We start from the raw sequence: 14,221 nt of genomic DNA, 5'->3' as shown, positions 1-14,221 counted from the left end.
ATTCAGGAAATCGTCACGTGACTCCCCCACCAGCAAAGCTCTGCAATCAATCATTTTTAAAAATATCTCCATACAGATACATTTAACGCCGCGATTTGAGAAATGAGACTAATCCACCGCAACTATTCATGAATTTAAAGCCATGTTTTTGTTGTTGATTTTTATCGTTACAATAAATACAACGTTGAAATACTAAGTATGTATGCCGCCTCGGCGTTACGGGTTACACTTTGGGACAGAGAGTCTGATCACAATGCTTTGGGACAAAATTAATTTTATATTTTAAAGCTAATTTTTAAAATGGCTTCGCTAGCCCGAGGCTACAGGAACAAAACGTGAAAAAACGACAGTATTTTTTTAAAGGGATTGCGCTTTCAGTGTCTCTGTTGGCTCCATGGCATGTTGTGGAGTCTATCGTTTATAGCACGTGTCCAGCAGCGTCACGATACAAATGTGATCGCAACGTTAGCGCGTAGTGGTATTATCTGAATGACAATGTTAAATCCTGTTAACGTTATTTTACTGGCAATTTTCCACGCATTTCCGGAACTTAACAAAATTAAGCGTTGTTGGTCAAAATAAGAAGTCACACCGGGCTTCCATGGTTTGCATTTGGTAACTAACGTATTGTACAAATATTACAAATAAGAGAGAAATTCGGATGGGGAACATTTTTGACGTTTTGCGTATATTCTTGAATAATTGATTAAAACATTTTATGTTCAATATTTTGTTTTCTTCGACCGAGCATTTTTAGAAATGTTTAGTTCTTGTGGGAATGATGATATTTCGTGTTTATGTTCCAAGTTTACGTTCAACGTTCGTACAACTGTACCATCATTTGCTTCTGTGTATTAAGCATTCTACTCGGCTGTCTCGTCTTGCTCTTCCTAACCTCTCGACGTCCTTCAGAGATCGATTGATCGCTCTTTCGATTTGTTCACAATGTTCACTGCAATTACACATCGGAGGTACTTATCTGCTTGATAGGGCAGAAATGTTTGTCGCTGAATCGCATAGCAAATACACCAAAACACTACCGTTTATTCAGCAATTTAACTGAGAAGTCTGAGTATCATCACCGTTGTCTTCCTTGTTTTATGTTTCTTTCTTGTCTACACTAGAGTGACTAATCAAGTGCAATAGTTCTGTATATGTAACTAACAGGCCATTGTCAGGCTAACAAAGGGATCATTACATTCAACGCCCATTTTGTTATTTTGCATATTTCGGGATCAGATTTTGAGCTAACTATCTACGCAAGCTAACTATAGAGAAACCATAACAAAATGATATGTAAAATTTAGATATACATGCCTGTGCCATGTAGCATTCACGGCCCCCAACAGCACGTTGCCTTCTTTAACCGAGCGTTATGTTTACATTGCACACCGGTTGTTGGTTTTGGCTTGTCGTGTTTGTTTGTTTTGCATTTTTCTCGGCGCTTGTCGGTGATCATAATTTAACTGTTGTGTACACGGGGGCGGTGAGAAGGCTACTATAATCGGCGGCCACATGTGGATACTCTGAAACAAAGCTGCAAAAACGCTAGCTGCCGCGCGTAATTAACATAAACTTCATTGAACTACATGTTGGGGATTTGCCGTATTCATCATTCCCGCTGAAAACGTGTTGATTTGAGAACTGACAGGTCTGGCGTCAGATAGTCCGCCAACTGAGAGAACTAATCCCGCCGAACCTTAGTATTCGCGGCGGAAACTGCGTCCAAGGCGTGCACCATATTCATATCAGTCTGTGTTTCGGAAAAGACATGTGTATTCTAAGCATAGCCGACCATATCCGAAATTCCTACGAAATCGTAAAACCATCCCCAGCGACTTAATAGTAAGCAAGGACGAAATGAACACGTTATACCTAGTGATAATAACACTCAAACTTCCAGCCAATATCGAGAATTGTTTTGTTCTTTCCGACTCTCTATATTGCTCACAATCAAATAACGTGTCTTTTGATTAAAAACATGGTGTCAGTACTAGTGGTCACTTGTCATACTGAGTAGTCTCACAGGGACGGCCCATTGAATTCCCATATCAACTCTTGAAAACACCTATGCATAACAGACTATGGGGGAAGTCACGATTTGCCTTAATTTGATTGGTGGTACTCGTTATGTCGGGTGCTAAACAATCGCCAGACTAATACCAACCTGCATTATTATTACCAGTGTCAGCTATCTGTAATATGAACTGGTTGAGTGACAACTCGTAAAGCAGAACATGCAGAGAAAAAGGTATTTCTCACTCTGGAGACGTTGGTTTCGACCTCTGTTGCAAAACCGGGGTGACTGACAAGGGAAACAGATTTTTTTGAAAGAAAAGGCAGAATGACTTAAAATGCATCGGCGGTGATTGGGGAGGGTTCCCAGACGATGTGACACAATGGAACCAGTCAAGCCTTACGCCGCGATTGCCTTAGACTCACTGAACGTTTTCAAAAGGTTCAAATCGGTCGTTGTTGCGTTTTTAAAACATGCCCGAGTTTATATAGTGCCTAGAATTTTGTTTTGCTGTGGCCGACTCTCCTCCGCCAATTATGCTGGTGTATGCCAACAAGGGCTTTCAGAATGTGCCCTGATGGGACAACAAACAGGCACCCCATTGAAAGCTACTAAGGTGTAAAGTAGAGGCGCCAACATATCTGGGAGGTGTAAATTGGATCAAGTACGACTAAATGGAAAGGCGACGCATACTATTTGTATTTGACGCCTGTTCGCTAATGATATTTCTCAACACACAGTGGGCCAGCCAAACAAACACACCATTACATTCAACGGTCCGACTACCGTGCAGTTGGCCGGTCTACTGGATCAAAACAGCTGTAGGGCTTCGCTTAGTTATTTTTATCCCTTTCTTTTCATTCCCCACCTCCCGAAAAATTGCAAAGTCCTTCTTTTGAATTTTGAGAAGACCCATTTTGCTGAACACGGAGTCAGAGGAGCTCAGCGCCCTCCCCCACTCCCTGAGGAGATGCTATAGAAACACACGATGGAAGGGGAGCTCAGCACCCATCCCCACTCCCTGTAGATATGGTCTGGAAACACACGTGAGTTAAACCGCGCTTATAATTTAGTTTCTGTTGTGCTTCATTCGTTTTATAATTATTTTGCTTTATATTTTTGCTTACATACAGTTCTCATCTATGCGTGTCGAAGTGCCCGCTGGTCACCTAGGCACACGGTGCTTGCCAAGTTATCTGCAAGCATCGCAGCTGCCACTGCAAGCACTGACACTCTCAGTCGATAACAACTATGATACCAGACTTGCAAATTTGAAATATTTCTATGTTCACTTCTTTTTTTCGTTTGAAGACATAGTAGCTCGATGTGTAATTTTTTTTTTGTTTATCGAAGGACAGTTTTTTATATATCATTGAACGCATGTTGATCGGTAAACACTTGTCCTGTTGTGCCACGTGGTATTAGCGCTCTGTGCGCATGTGTTTGTGAGAATTACATTGAATGAAGTGGTGAATAAATATGAAACGTCACCTCTTACAATCATAGTTTTTTTCATATCTGATAAAATGAAGTTGTCGAGTGGGATAAATCAAACGACGTATATGATAACGGTCCCAGTCATTTATACCATCCCAATCGCGGTTATTTCTATCTATGTTATCAACATTTCGACGCCATTACTGTAAAAAAAAGCCAAATTGATATTAGAGATTAAAAAAAACAAAACAATGTAGAAGATAAGTTTGTGTTGCGTGGACTACTGGGTTTAACATGTTTTTGTTCTAAGTACCTGTTTTCGGGTTCTTTTTATTATGGCAAAGCTCTTGTAGGCCCTGGGCAGACCATGGTATGAAAGTAAAGCAGTCAAGTAAAACCAGTTCTTTGTTTAAAGACGGAGCTCTTCTTTTCAGCAGATCTCTCTGAACACTCCCAAATCCGCCCCATCACTGAGAGAAACGCCTCCGACGTGCGATTGTTTTTTTACATTGTGCATCGTACCAAAGTGTGAACTACAGTTTTTCTCCAGTTGACTCACTGCTAGCAGTCGTTATTTGGTGAAGACGGTGTGTGGAAACTTACAACTGTTATTTTGGATCAATCCCCAGGAGTCCAATCACGATGGCCCGGTGTAGGTTTGTTGATTTCAACTCGTTGATTTCCTTGATACGCCGCACACAGTGAGCCCTTGATGCGCGATCCGACAACACCTTGCGTCCACGATTCAAAACCCGAAGGAGACAGACTGCATGCCCTCATTTGGCATGACTAGTGCTAATTGGTACGTACGACCATGGGTAATGTTTTAAGATGTAGGCGCGGATAATGACGGGGACAGCGATAGTCTCAGAGTGCCATTTTGGCTGATTTTCATCGCTATTTCGTTTGACAGTCAGATCAGATGTCTATAAATAAAGGCAATATTCCGCCCCTTTCTCAAACCTCCCTTGTGATTGCATATGTCTAGAGACAAAAATATAACAAATTTCCCCCACGTTTATTCGTTACAGCGTTGGAAATTAAAAGCTCGAAAACATGCTGAATGTCAATAAAACACATTTTTTTCTTCTTCATTCGGACAGAGAGCGATATTTGTCTCTGCACACTCCTAACCACAAGAAAGTGTAAAATGAGAGCCCGTGGATGAATATCGACAAACATTGCTTGTTCAATGTGCAAACTTTCCCGGCAAGTGATACCTTTGAAAACACACTAACTGGTGTTTACTTTTGCCGATAGTTTCCATGCAATGAAATCAATGTTCTATCCATTGCTGAGGGAGAACAAAGCCATTGGATGGGGATATCGTGGAATATAATATTACCGGTACAAATACTAACCGCATATAAAACAATTTCAAATTCGTTATATTGTCCAATGTCGCACCGTAATGAAGTGCATTGTCACATCAGTATCTTGACCCACTTGAGCTACCACAGCGAGGAGCGTGAGTGTACACGATCTTATTTTTCTAAAAAGGAAAATTGGAATTTATATGAGAATGTGTCTGCAAAACAACTTATTAGAATAGTATGTCACGAAAAGCCTATTGTCATATAAGATACATTTTTAGTGAAGACCGTTTTTGTTTAAAACCCCGCCTGTTGCGAAAACAGTATTTCATTCTTGTTGCTAGGCAATTTGACGATGATTAAGACCCGTTTTTTTACATCGGTGAATTTGAATCCACGAATACACCGAATGTGGCCACAATCAACCATCAACGAATTCTTAACACCTTGGAGAACTTGGCTATGTATTTCTTACCTCCTTGCATTCTACTCGCGTTTTAGGGCCGCCATCTTGGTCTATGACGTAAGGTTGAAATCAAGTTAAAGTCGAGTGAAATCAGCCGACGTTTCAATATGCAGGCGATAACCTCCAAAACCAAATCACAGTGAGCTAGAAAGCACGCCGACCAAAGAAGTAAATCAACTTTGAAGACAGTTTGTTTATTCTGTGACATATTACTCGCTGTCTTTCTCATTTATCCCTAATCGTTAATGATAGTACCGGATGATATAAGTAATTATGTATGGAGACAGGACCCTCGACAAAAAGAGGAACAAGGGGACTTTTTATTTTGAATTATAGTCCATAGCATCCCATGCCGCACATTTCGGGTGAATGTAAATCTATAAATTTTGACAGCTTTTACGTACTACCAACGAATTTCCACGCCGGTGGATCATCCGCAGACCCCATAAAATGATATCAAAATGTAAAATCGCCAACCGTGTTTTGGAGACAGAAGTTGCCGTCACCCTATTAACAGTCGCCCTCTGTGCGTCTCTATAGAGAGAAACCGCCCTGTTCCAATCACCAGTAAATGAGATACCATCTCGGTAGTCATTCTTCTACCGACGGATTTCAGATTTGTTTTTTAAAAAGCATTCACTTCACCGGGATGCCTTTTACTTTGCCTGACTTGTAACCCCTATTCGTATATTGACGAACACCACATCGCTTGCCATTGGATTTACGAAATCCCTCATTCGTATATTGACGATTTAAGCGCCTGTCGAGACTCCCAATTCGTGTATTGACGATCTGTACGTACTATCAATTGGATTTACAAAAAAAAATCTCCCCCATTCTCCACGTCACACCAGTCCATTTGCGTATTGATGGTTTTTGCGTCGCTTACGATTAGATTTACAACCCCCTATTCATTCGTGTATTGACGGTCTCTACGTCGCTTACGATTAGATTTACAACCCGTGATTCATTCGTGTATTGACGGTCTCTATGTCGCTTATGATTAGATTTACAACCCCCGATTCATTCGTGTATTGACGGTCTCCATGTCGCTTACGATTAGATTTACAACCCCCGATTCATTCGTGTATTGACGGTTTCCATGTCGCTTACGATTATATTTACAACCCCCGATTCATTCGTGTATTGACAATCTCCATGTCGCTTACGATTAGATTTACAACCCCCGATTCATTCGTGTATTGACAGTCTCCATGTCGCTTACGACTAGATTTACAACCCCCCGCTCCATTCGTGTACTGACGACCTCTACGTCATTTACGATTAGATTTACAACATCCCGCTCCGTTCGTGTATTGACGGTCTTCACGTAGCTTACGATTAGATTTACAACTTCCGATGCATTCGTGTATTGACGGTCTTCACGTCGCTTCGATTAGATTTACAACCCCGATTCGTTCGTGTATTGACGGTCGCCACGTTGCTTACGATTAGATTTACAAACCCCGATTCGTTCGTGTATCCACGGTCTCCACGTAGCTTACGATTAGATTTACAACCCCAATTCGTTCGTGTACTGACGGTCTCCACGTCGCTTACGATTAGACTTACAACGCCCGATTCATTCGTGTATTGACGGTCTTCACGTCGCTTACGATTAGACTTACAACACCCGATTCGTTCGTGTATTGACGGTCTTCACGTCGCTTACGATTAGACTTACAACACCCGATTCGTTCGTCTATTGACGGTCTTCACGTCGCTTACGATTAGACTAACAACACCCAATTCGTTCGTGTATTAACGGTCTTCACGTCGCTTACGATTAGACTTACAACACCCGATTCGTTCGTGTATTGACGGTCTTCACGTCGCTTACGATTAGACTTAGAACGCCCGATTCATGGTCTTCACGTCGTTTACGATTAGATTTACAACACCCCGCTCCATTCGGGTACTGACGGCCCCCACCCATTTCTGCACGTCGCTTATAGCTGATTATACCCTGCAATCCATTCGTAAATTAACGATTTCCACGTCGATGTACAAAGTCCCCCATCGTACATTTAAGTTGACAATATCCACGTGACCTACGATTGAGTTAGTAATGCCCCTCTTCATTTTGAAGGCTAAGATGCCCCGAGTAATTTATTCTCAGTCTAACTGAAAGGCCACTCTGCCTTACGCCACGAGAAATAGAGGTCTTGTATTACCAAAGCAAACTAAGTAACTATTAGTATTTGAATACAGTAACTCAAAAGTGTACCGATTGGGGATCAGTGTGATGGTGATGGTAGTGGTACTGGTAGTGAGTGCTGTAGGTGTGTGTGTGTGTGTGTGTGTGTGTGTGTGTGTGTGTGTGTGTGTGTGTGTGTGTGTGTGTGTGTGTGTGTGTGTGTGTGTGTGTGTGTGTGTGTGTGTGTGTGTGTATGTGTGTGTGTGTGTGTGTGTGTGTGTGTGTGTGTGTGTGTGCAGGGGGGGGGGGTGTTCACGTTCCACTTGGACACAGTGATGTAGAATAGTTTTTTAAATAAAACGACACGTTATTGTCCTACCCAGTTAATTGTAATAAGTACTATTTCAGGTAATCTTACGCTACGGCTTATGGGAATAGGAGTTTATCCTCAGGTTCAATCTCAGGTTCACTGATAATTACGTCATTTGCTTTTGGCGAGTTGTAACATCTCTGCATTCAGACCCGTGTTAGATGTGTTATCGTGTTATCGTGTTATCGTTATTAGGTGTCTTGTTAGAGAAGTCGTTGACTGTGACCGTGAATGCATGGCCGAACTGTGTCACGTCACGTTTACCTGAAAACTGTGAGTTGTCTCGGTGGGAATTTCGAAAATTGCCGAAGGACATTCGACAACGTTCGTCCCATCTTCAGTGTATAGAATGACATGGAGCTCATTAACAACCACGTGCCACAACATGCTATACATGTGCCCTGCCACACATTACGTGCTACACAAACCACCACAACATCTACTTCCAACATTTGGTTTTGCATCTTTTACGCTGATTATGCAAATGAGCTGAAATCTGACTTCTGAGTATAATTCTCTAGCTTCCTACTAAAACTGAAACGACTGGTATTCATGTTTTTAAAGCACATATTAATTCTAACCGCAGTAATAGTTTTTATATATTTTAAAAACCCTATTTTTACTAGTAAAATGACTACGCTAATTAGGTAACATCTACTGTTCAACTCAGTGGGCCCTGGATTCTGAATAATTAACGTTTAGGGGACTGTTAACGATGGCCTTCTTTTTATTGTAGAACTTCATTTTGAGTCATTAAAGACAAGTTATATTTGAGGTATGGCCAGATTTCAAACGAAAATCAATTCAGTATGATGCCGGTGATGAATTATTTCATGTTACCATGGGTACGGCAGTTATAATGTGGCGATGGTGGGGGATCTTAGGCAGGCAAAGCTTCTCAAGTTGCTGGCGAGTGATGGAAAGTTAGATTGTTGATTGCGTAGTATAAATGGTTGATATGCCTAGCGCGGTCTTCAGCAATATACGCAAATTCTTTCCTGGACTCAGCATGGCGGCGACCCTTTGCCAGCATCGAGTCGACCTTCTCAGCAGTGGCGTAATTTTAAAGCATTACTTTAAAGATAGACTAGAAGAAATGAAATGTTGAGATCTTGGCCTTTTATATTAGTTTGAGTATCTCATCTGATGTCTTGATATATTGCCTTCGTTGTAGTTAACATTCATACGTTGTTCTCTAATAGAGTTGACGCAAAGTGCTATTTATTCACTTTCTTCGAATGTCATTCTCTCGTGATAAACTTGAATAATTTAAAATACATCCATATTATCAGTTGTCATGATATCATTTTTTCTAAAATGTGACGATATTGATCGATGGATTTTGTGCCTGTGTTCACGTATAATTAAATACCTAGCTGTACCAAGCTCGGGGCTAGGGCACTGTTTGCTATATACACTACAAATCTACTCTCGTTTTCCACTGTTCTGTACAGATGGAATAAAGTACAAACCATTTGAATTAACATACTCGTAGTAATTGTCTACTTTTAGGGGTTACCCTAGGGGAGGGGTGTGGAAATAAGAGATACCACCCACGGCGAAAACACGCTCCGACGAAAGCAGCCTTGCGTGCAAAGGCTGTATGATGAATATTCAGACTTGGCGCGTGACAAACGAGGTGTCTCGTATCACGTGAGTGTCAATAACATATTAATACAGGATTATATGTTCAAGCCCCCTCCCCCATCGCAACCTCTTGTTAGTATATTTATTCAGTCGTGACGTAACTGGTGTGGCAAATATCCACGTATGCACAATTCAATTCTGGGCTGATGGATTTATTACTGCTTGTTCTTGCTTTTGGCCACTCTTTGTTTAATTAAAAAACATGAGCGATTCCAACATAACATAAATACAACATAACCAACATTATCTCACACCAATCATATTATGACACGATCTATCTAAAGCCAATGCGACTGAAGGAAATTCAAAAATCATGTTGATCTGTGTGTGTTATTCATTATTATACTACAGTAAGATCAATGGCCCTGAACACTTATGCTTGTTGTTACGAGAGAATACATTGCAATCAAGCTTCGGAGAGAATTGGAAAAATATGAATGGGTTGGGTAGAGAGGGAGAGGGAGAGAGTGAATTGTTTGATTTTGAGGAACGATCATCTATCCTAGGGTATTTAGTAGATATTATATGGTAATCGTTGTTCTAAGCAACTATCCAAAATAGACGAACGTTTTGAGCAATATTACTACTTCGGTAGCTCTCGGAGATGTGATAACGCATGGGAAAAATACTACATTTATTATGTGGGTAAATGGTGTTACGATCATATTCAAAACTTTGATCAGATTAAAGCAAGATATATATTTATATATTTAATAGTATCTGAAATACTTGCAATCACGTGGGCATGGTCCTTGAGTCGGTTAGGAGATGGTACGCCTGTTATCGAAATGCAATGTCTATCTTTGTTTGCAAATTTCCCCGCCATTGCCAGAAACACGTTTATCGACCCAATCACTGCAAGTAGTGGCCCTGATTCCCCCTATAACGTGTAAATTATGAACACTGCCAAAAATAAAGCTTAAAAATGAGAATGAATTTCGGAACAATATCATTCGTTATCACAAAAGAGCGAATAACCACACGACAGTGAGTGAACAGATCGACGACGCGACTTTCACCGCATGTTTGGCAGGCAGACACCACGGCTCGTTTTCAATATTGCCGATTTGTCCAGTTGGCGCTACATACAATCGTTTGCGGATTGATACACAACACCGGGAAACGATTCCTCGTGGTAAGATATACAGGTGCCAGCGATTTGATTTTTGTTCTGATTGCTGATATGAAAGCAATTTGATTGTTAGCCCCCCCCCCCCCACCAGGGTCGCCATAGATACCACAACTACTGTAACTAGTGCCGTAGATTCGATGATCCAGGCCAAAATGTCTCTTTCTTTGTGTACGTAACCAGCACGACTGATAGATAATTTACAGATTTTAATATTAAAACAAATAAAACATTAAGAAAATTATTGCTCAGTTGCGCATAAATATATGAGCAGATTTTTTTTACTGTTATTAATAATAGAATTTTACCAAGGTGACGTCTGGTGCATAGTTTACCATGCCCACCCATGTGCCCACATCACAAGCACTGCAATAACTGCCCGCCCCAAGACGTTTTTAGAAATTATTAATTTTTTGGGGATTCGAATTTTTTTCAAGATATTAGATGAAATAAATTATGCAAGTTAATCAAAACGGTACCTAGTGACAAGAGAAAAAAATAAAACTTGGTTGGTCTCGCACGGGCTGGTGGTGGGTGTTAGCGGGAAATAGTCCGAAATCTGTAGGTGATTTTGTCATGATATCCCCGTTCTATCCGTAGAAATCTCTAACTGCTGCTCAAAAAATTGCAGATATAACGAAATAATTCCCCTTTACGAAATGTGTATATAATTTCACAGCAAATCACTTTAATTGGTAACAGAATACAAATGTATGTTTGCCCGACACCACAGTAAATGTTTCCATGCACGAGTTTTTGCCGACATTTTATTTATAGAAATTCATTATTTGCGATTGAAAAATGAAATAGCCAGCGATTGTGATATAGACATCATGAATGAACGACTAGTACTTCGCGGAGATCCAGCCGGGCGATGATAACAGACGTGCTGCGAGTTCGTTATGGTAACAATGTTGACTGAAAGGCGCTTTCCTAGTCTGGCGCCTGTGCTCGAGTACTTCAGATGCGCGGAGTGACAACGTACTTATTTTTCATATCATATTTTGTTGTCGCGTGAGCCAATTTTACGCGTTTATATTGGATGGCAAGGAAACATACGCTTTGTTCGAAGGGTCAATCAGAAATTAAAGCATACGCGTTCGTTACTATGACAACGATGAGATACATTTTTGTATGCCGTAATTTTTAAGGGCCGTGTCAGGTTAAATAAATCTAAAATCTTTTTGATATTTTGATTGAAGTTTAGGTTTTACAGAATTTTCGCTCTAAAATATAAATAATAAATTTGAATCAAAATTCGTGTTTTTTCATAAACAGATCGGAATTTGTTTGGACAGCAGCGTGACACAACAATTTTCCCCTACCCCTCATGTCTACTACTGTAAACACATTAATTATTCACTGGGTTTTAATTTCACTATTTTAATTAAATCAATGTGAACATGTAAAATAACAATGAAACTCATTGTTTCCGTAACAAATTCGTGAAATTAAAACACAATGAATATGGCTATTGCTCAAAACATCAAAATAGTGAAAGTAAATGTCAGTGAAAATAAATGTTTTTACAGTAATTAACAATTCGTTCTACTGGGTTGGGCACTTTTGATAACATGAATTGGAAGCAAAACTACACGATCAATCATTGAAGCTTAATACTATTTATATTACTCGAAAAAATATTTGGTTTGTAGAGATTTCGTGCTTGATGACCGCTGTACTTAGAGGTTATCGAAACACCGCCTTGTTTCTGTAGCACGTTCTCAGAACACTGGTGTGGCTATTACATTCTTTGATCCCACACGTAATATACGTACTATTTTATACGAATATAATGAGGTACGAACTATATTTCGTGTTTTTTTTTTACGTAAAAAGCGACCTTACAGTCATCGAATAAGGCTTTAATCTTCTTTCCGCTTGTGTCTTATCATAGCATCATGTCAGATTTTGGCTGATGACGATGGCATTGTTAACACACTTCAAACAGTCTTTTCATCTTTATAAGGTGTTTCTTGCATGATCAGTAACTTATTTTAGCTCCATTTTCAACCGTATCAAATCTTATTATTTTAACTTTGTGCCAAATATGAAACACCATACGTCATATATTAAACTACATAACATATCTGATGTAATTCGCCTTCCCGGCCTTATACACCAAAGTGTAACCCGCCCGGCAAATTCACCCTAGCACACGCGGTCTATATTGATAAACAAAAATAACATATTTTTCTAAATTAAAAATGTTGTTTGCACATCAATGTTTTTATTTAGAAATAAAACAACAACAATATCAGGACCAATTGTTTTAGTCGTACTTATTTGATTGACGTTGAGTGAACAGTGCTGTGAATATCATAGACAGAGTGAGAGTACCGTGTAATGCCCAGTTAGTTTCCATAGAGCACGGAAACAAGGGGAGAGTTGCGTGTATTTGAATGATTAACACTGGCTTTCACAGAATTCATACACCACGAATCTTTCCACCGTAGGTGCACACATCAATTTAGTATTTCCATAAAGTATCATCTCTGATGTCACCGATTCCCTGTTTCACTCGATCGGATTTTCTAGGCTCAGTTATAAATACTCTAAGGCTCGACCCGAACTACATGTCATGTCATGTTTGTAATGGATGCGACAAAAGCAAGAACAATTATAATTATTGCCAAAGTAAAGCCTGGGTCTAGTTGCCAGCTAAGACAGTGTACTTTAAAGTTTATAGCATCCGGCCAGTATTACAAATTATATACAGTTTACTGACGCGTGTAGGCAAATGCAGCCGTCAAATAATGTGACTACGCCTCTACGTGCGCTATAGCCGTTTGAGTAACTATGCTAATGAGAGTTATAATAATATCCCTTCAATATATCTCCTTACCTGTATTACTTCCGCCCCTGATAATGCACACAACACTATCCCAAGTTTTGTTTTGATTAAATTGTCTACTTTAGCGTCGTTCAGGTACAATGTAGTAAAGGTGATTCATTGATTGCAGTGTAATACATTGTTTTCATTTGTTCACAGATACTCTGTCCACAAGGAAGTGAGTTGAAGACACGTGGGAACCATGACTAAACGAAATCACTCTCAACGTTAGACGATTCAGGTTCTGTCCTGATATGCTATTAAAATTTACATATCTGCATATATATTACTTGATTTATTTATATCGAATATGAACAGTCATTATTATCTGTACAGGTAGAACGCGGATTTGTCATTGTGTGTGTTTGTGATATCACAGCTACAGTAATTAGATCATTCAGAAAACAACACTTCACCAATCATTTTTTACATCACATGTTTACAATGATGTGTTTACCGTAACATAGTACTAATAATGACGTGTTCACCGTAACATAGTGCTAACAATGATGTGTTTACTGTAACATAGTGCTTACAATGATGTGTTCACCGTAATACAGTGCTAACAGTGTTGTGTTCACCGTAACATAGTGCTAACAATGATGTGTTCACCGTAACATAGTGCTTACAATGACGTGTTCACCGTAACATAGTACTAACAATGATGTGTTTACCGTAACATAGTGCTTACAATTATGTTATCACCGTAACATAGTACTTACAATGATGTGTTTACTGTAATATAGTGCTAACAATGATGTGTTCGCCGTAACATAGTATTTACAATGATGTGTTTACCGTAACACAGTGCTTACAATGATGTGTCCACCGTTACATAGTGTTTACAATGTGTTCACCGTTACATAGTGATT

General features: G+C 39.7%; 1 long non-coding RNA gene across 1 annotated transcript; it reads left to right on the top strand.

Moving 5' to 3' along the window:
* Positions 1-2,807: 2,807 nt before the first annotated feature.
* LOC144352388 (uncharacterized) lies at positions 2,808-13,635 on the top strand. Its single transcript, XR_013420602.2, has 2 exons — positions 2,808-3,063; positions 13,509-13,635. It is a non-coding gene; the product is annotated as an uncharacterized LOC144352388 (long non-coding RNA).
* Positions 13,636-14,221: the final 586 nt, after the last annotated feature.

The sequence above is a fragment of the Saccoglossus kowalevskii genome, chromosome 16 (assembly GCF_978046115.1).
Source record: "Saccoglossus kowalevskii chromosome 16, keSacKowa6.1, whole genome shotgun sequence".
Classification (NCBI taxonomy): Eukaryota; Metazoa; Hemichordata; class Enteropneusta; family Harrimaniidae; genus Saccoglossus; species Saccoglossus kowalevskii.
The sequence above is the reverse complement of the archived record's forward strand: the minus strand, read 5'-3'. Positions and strand labels throughout refer to the sequence as shown.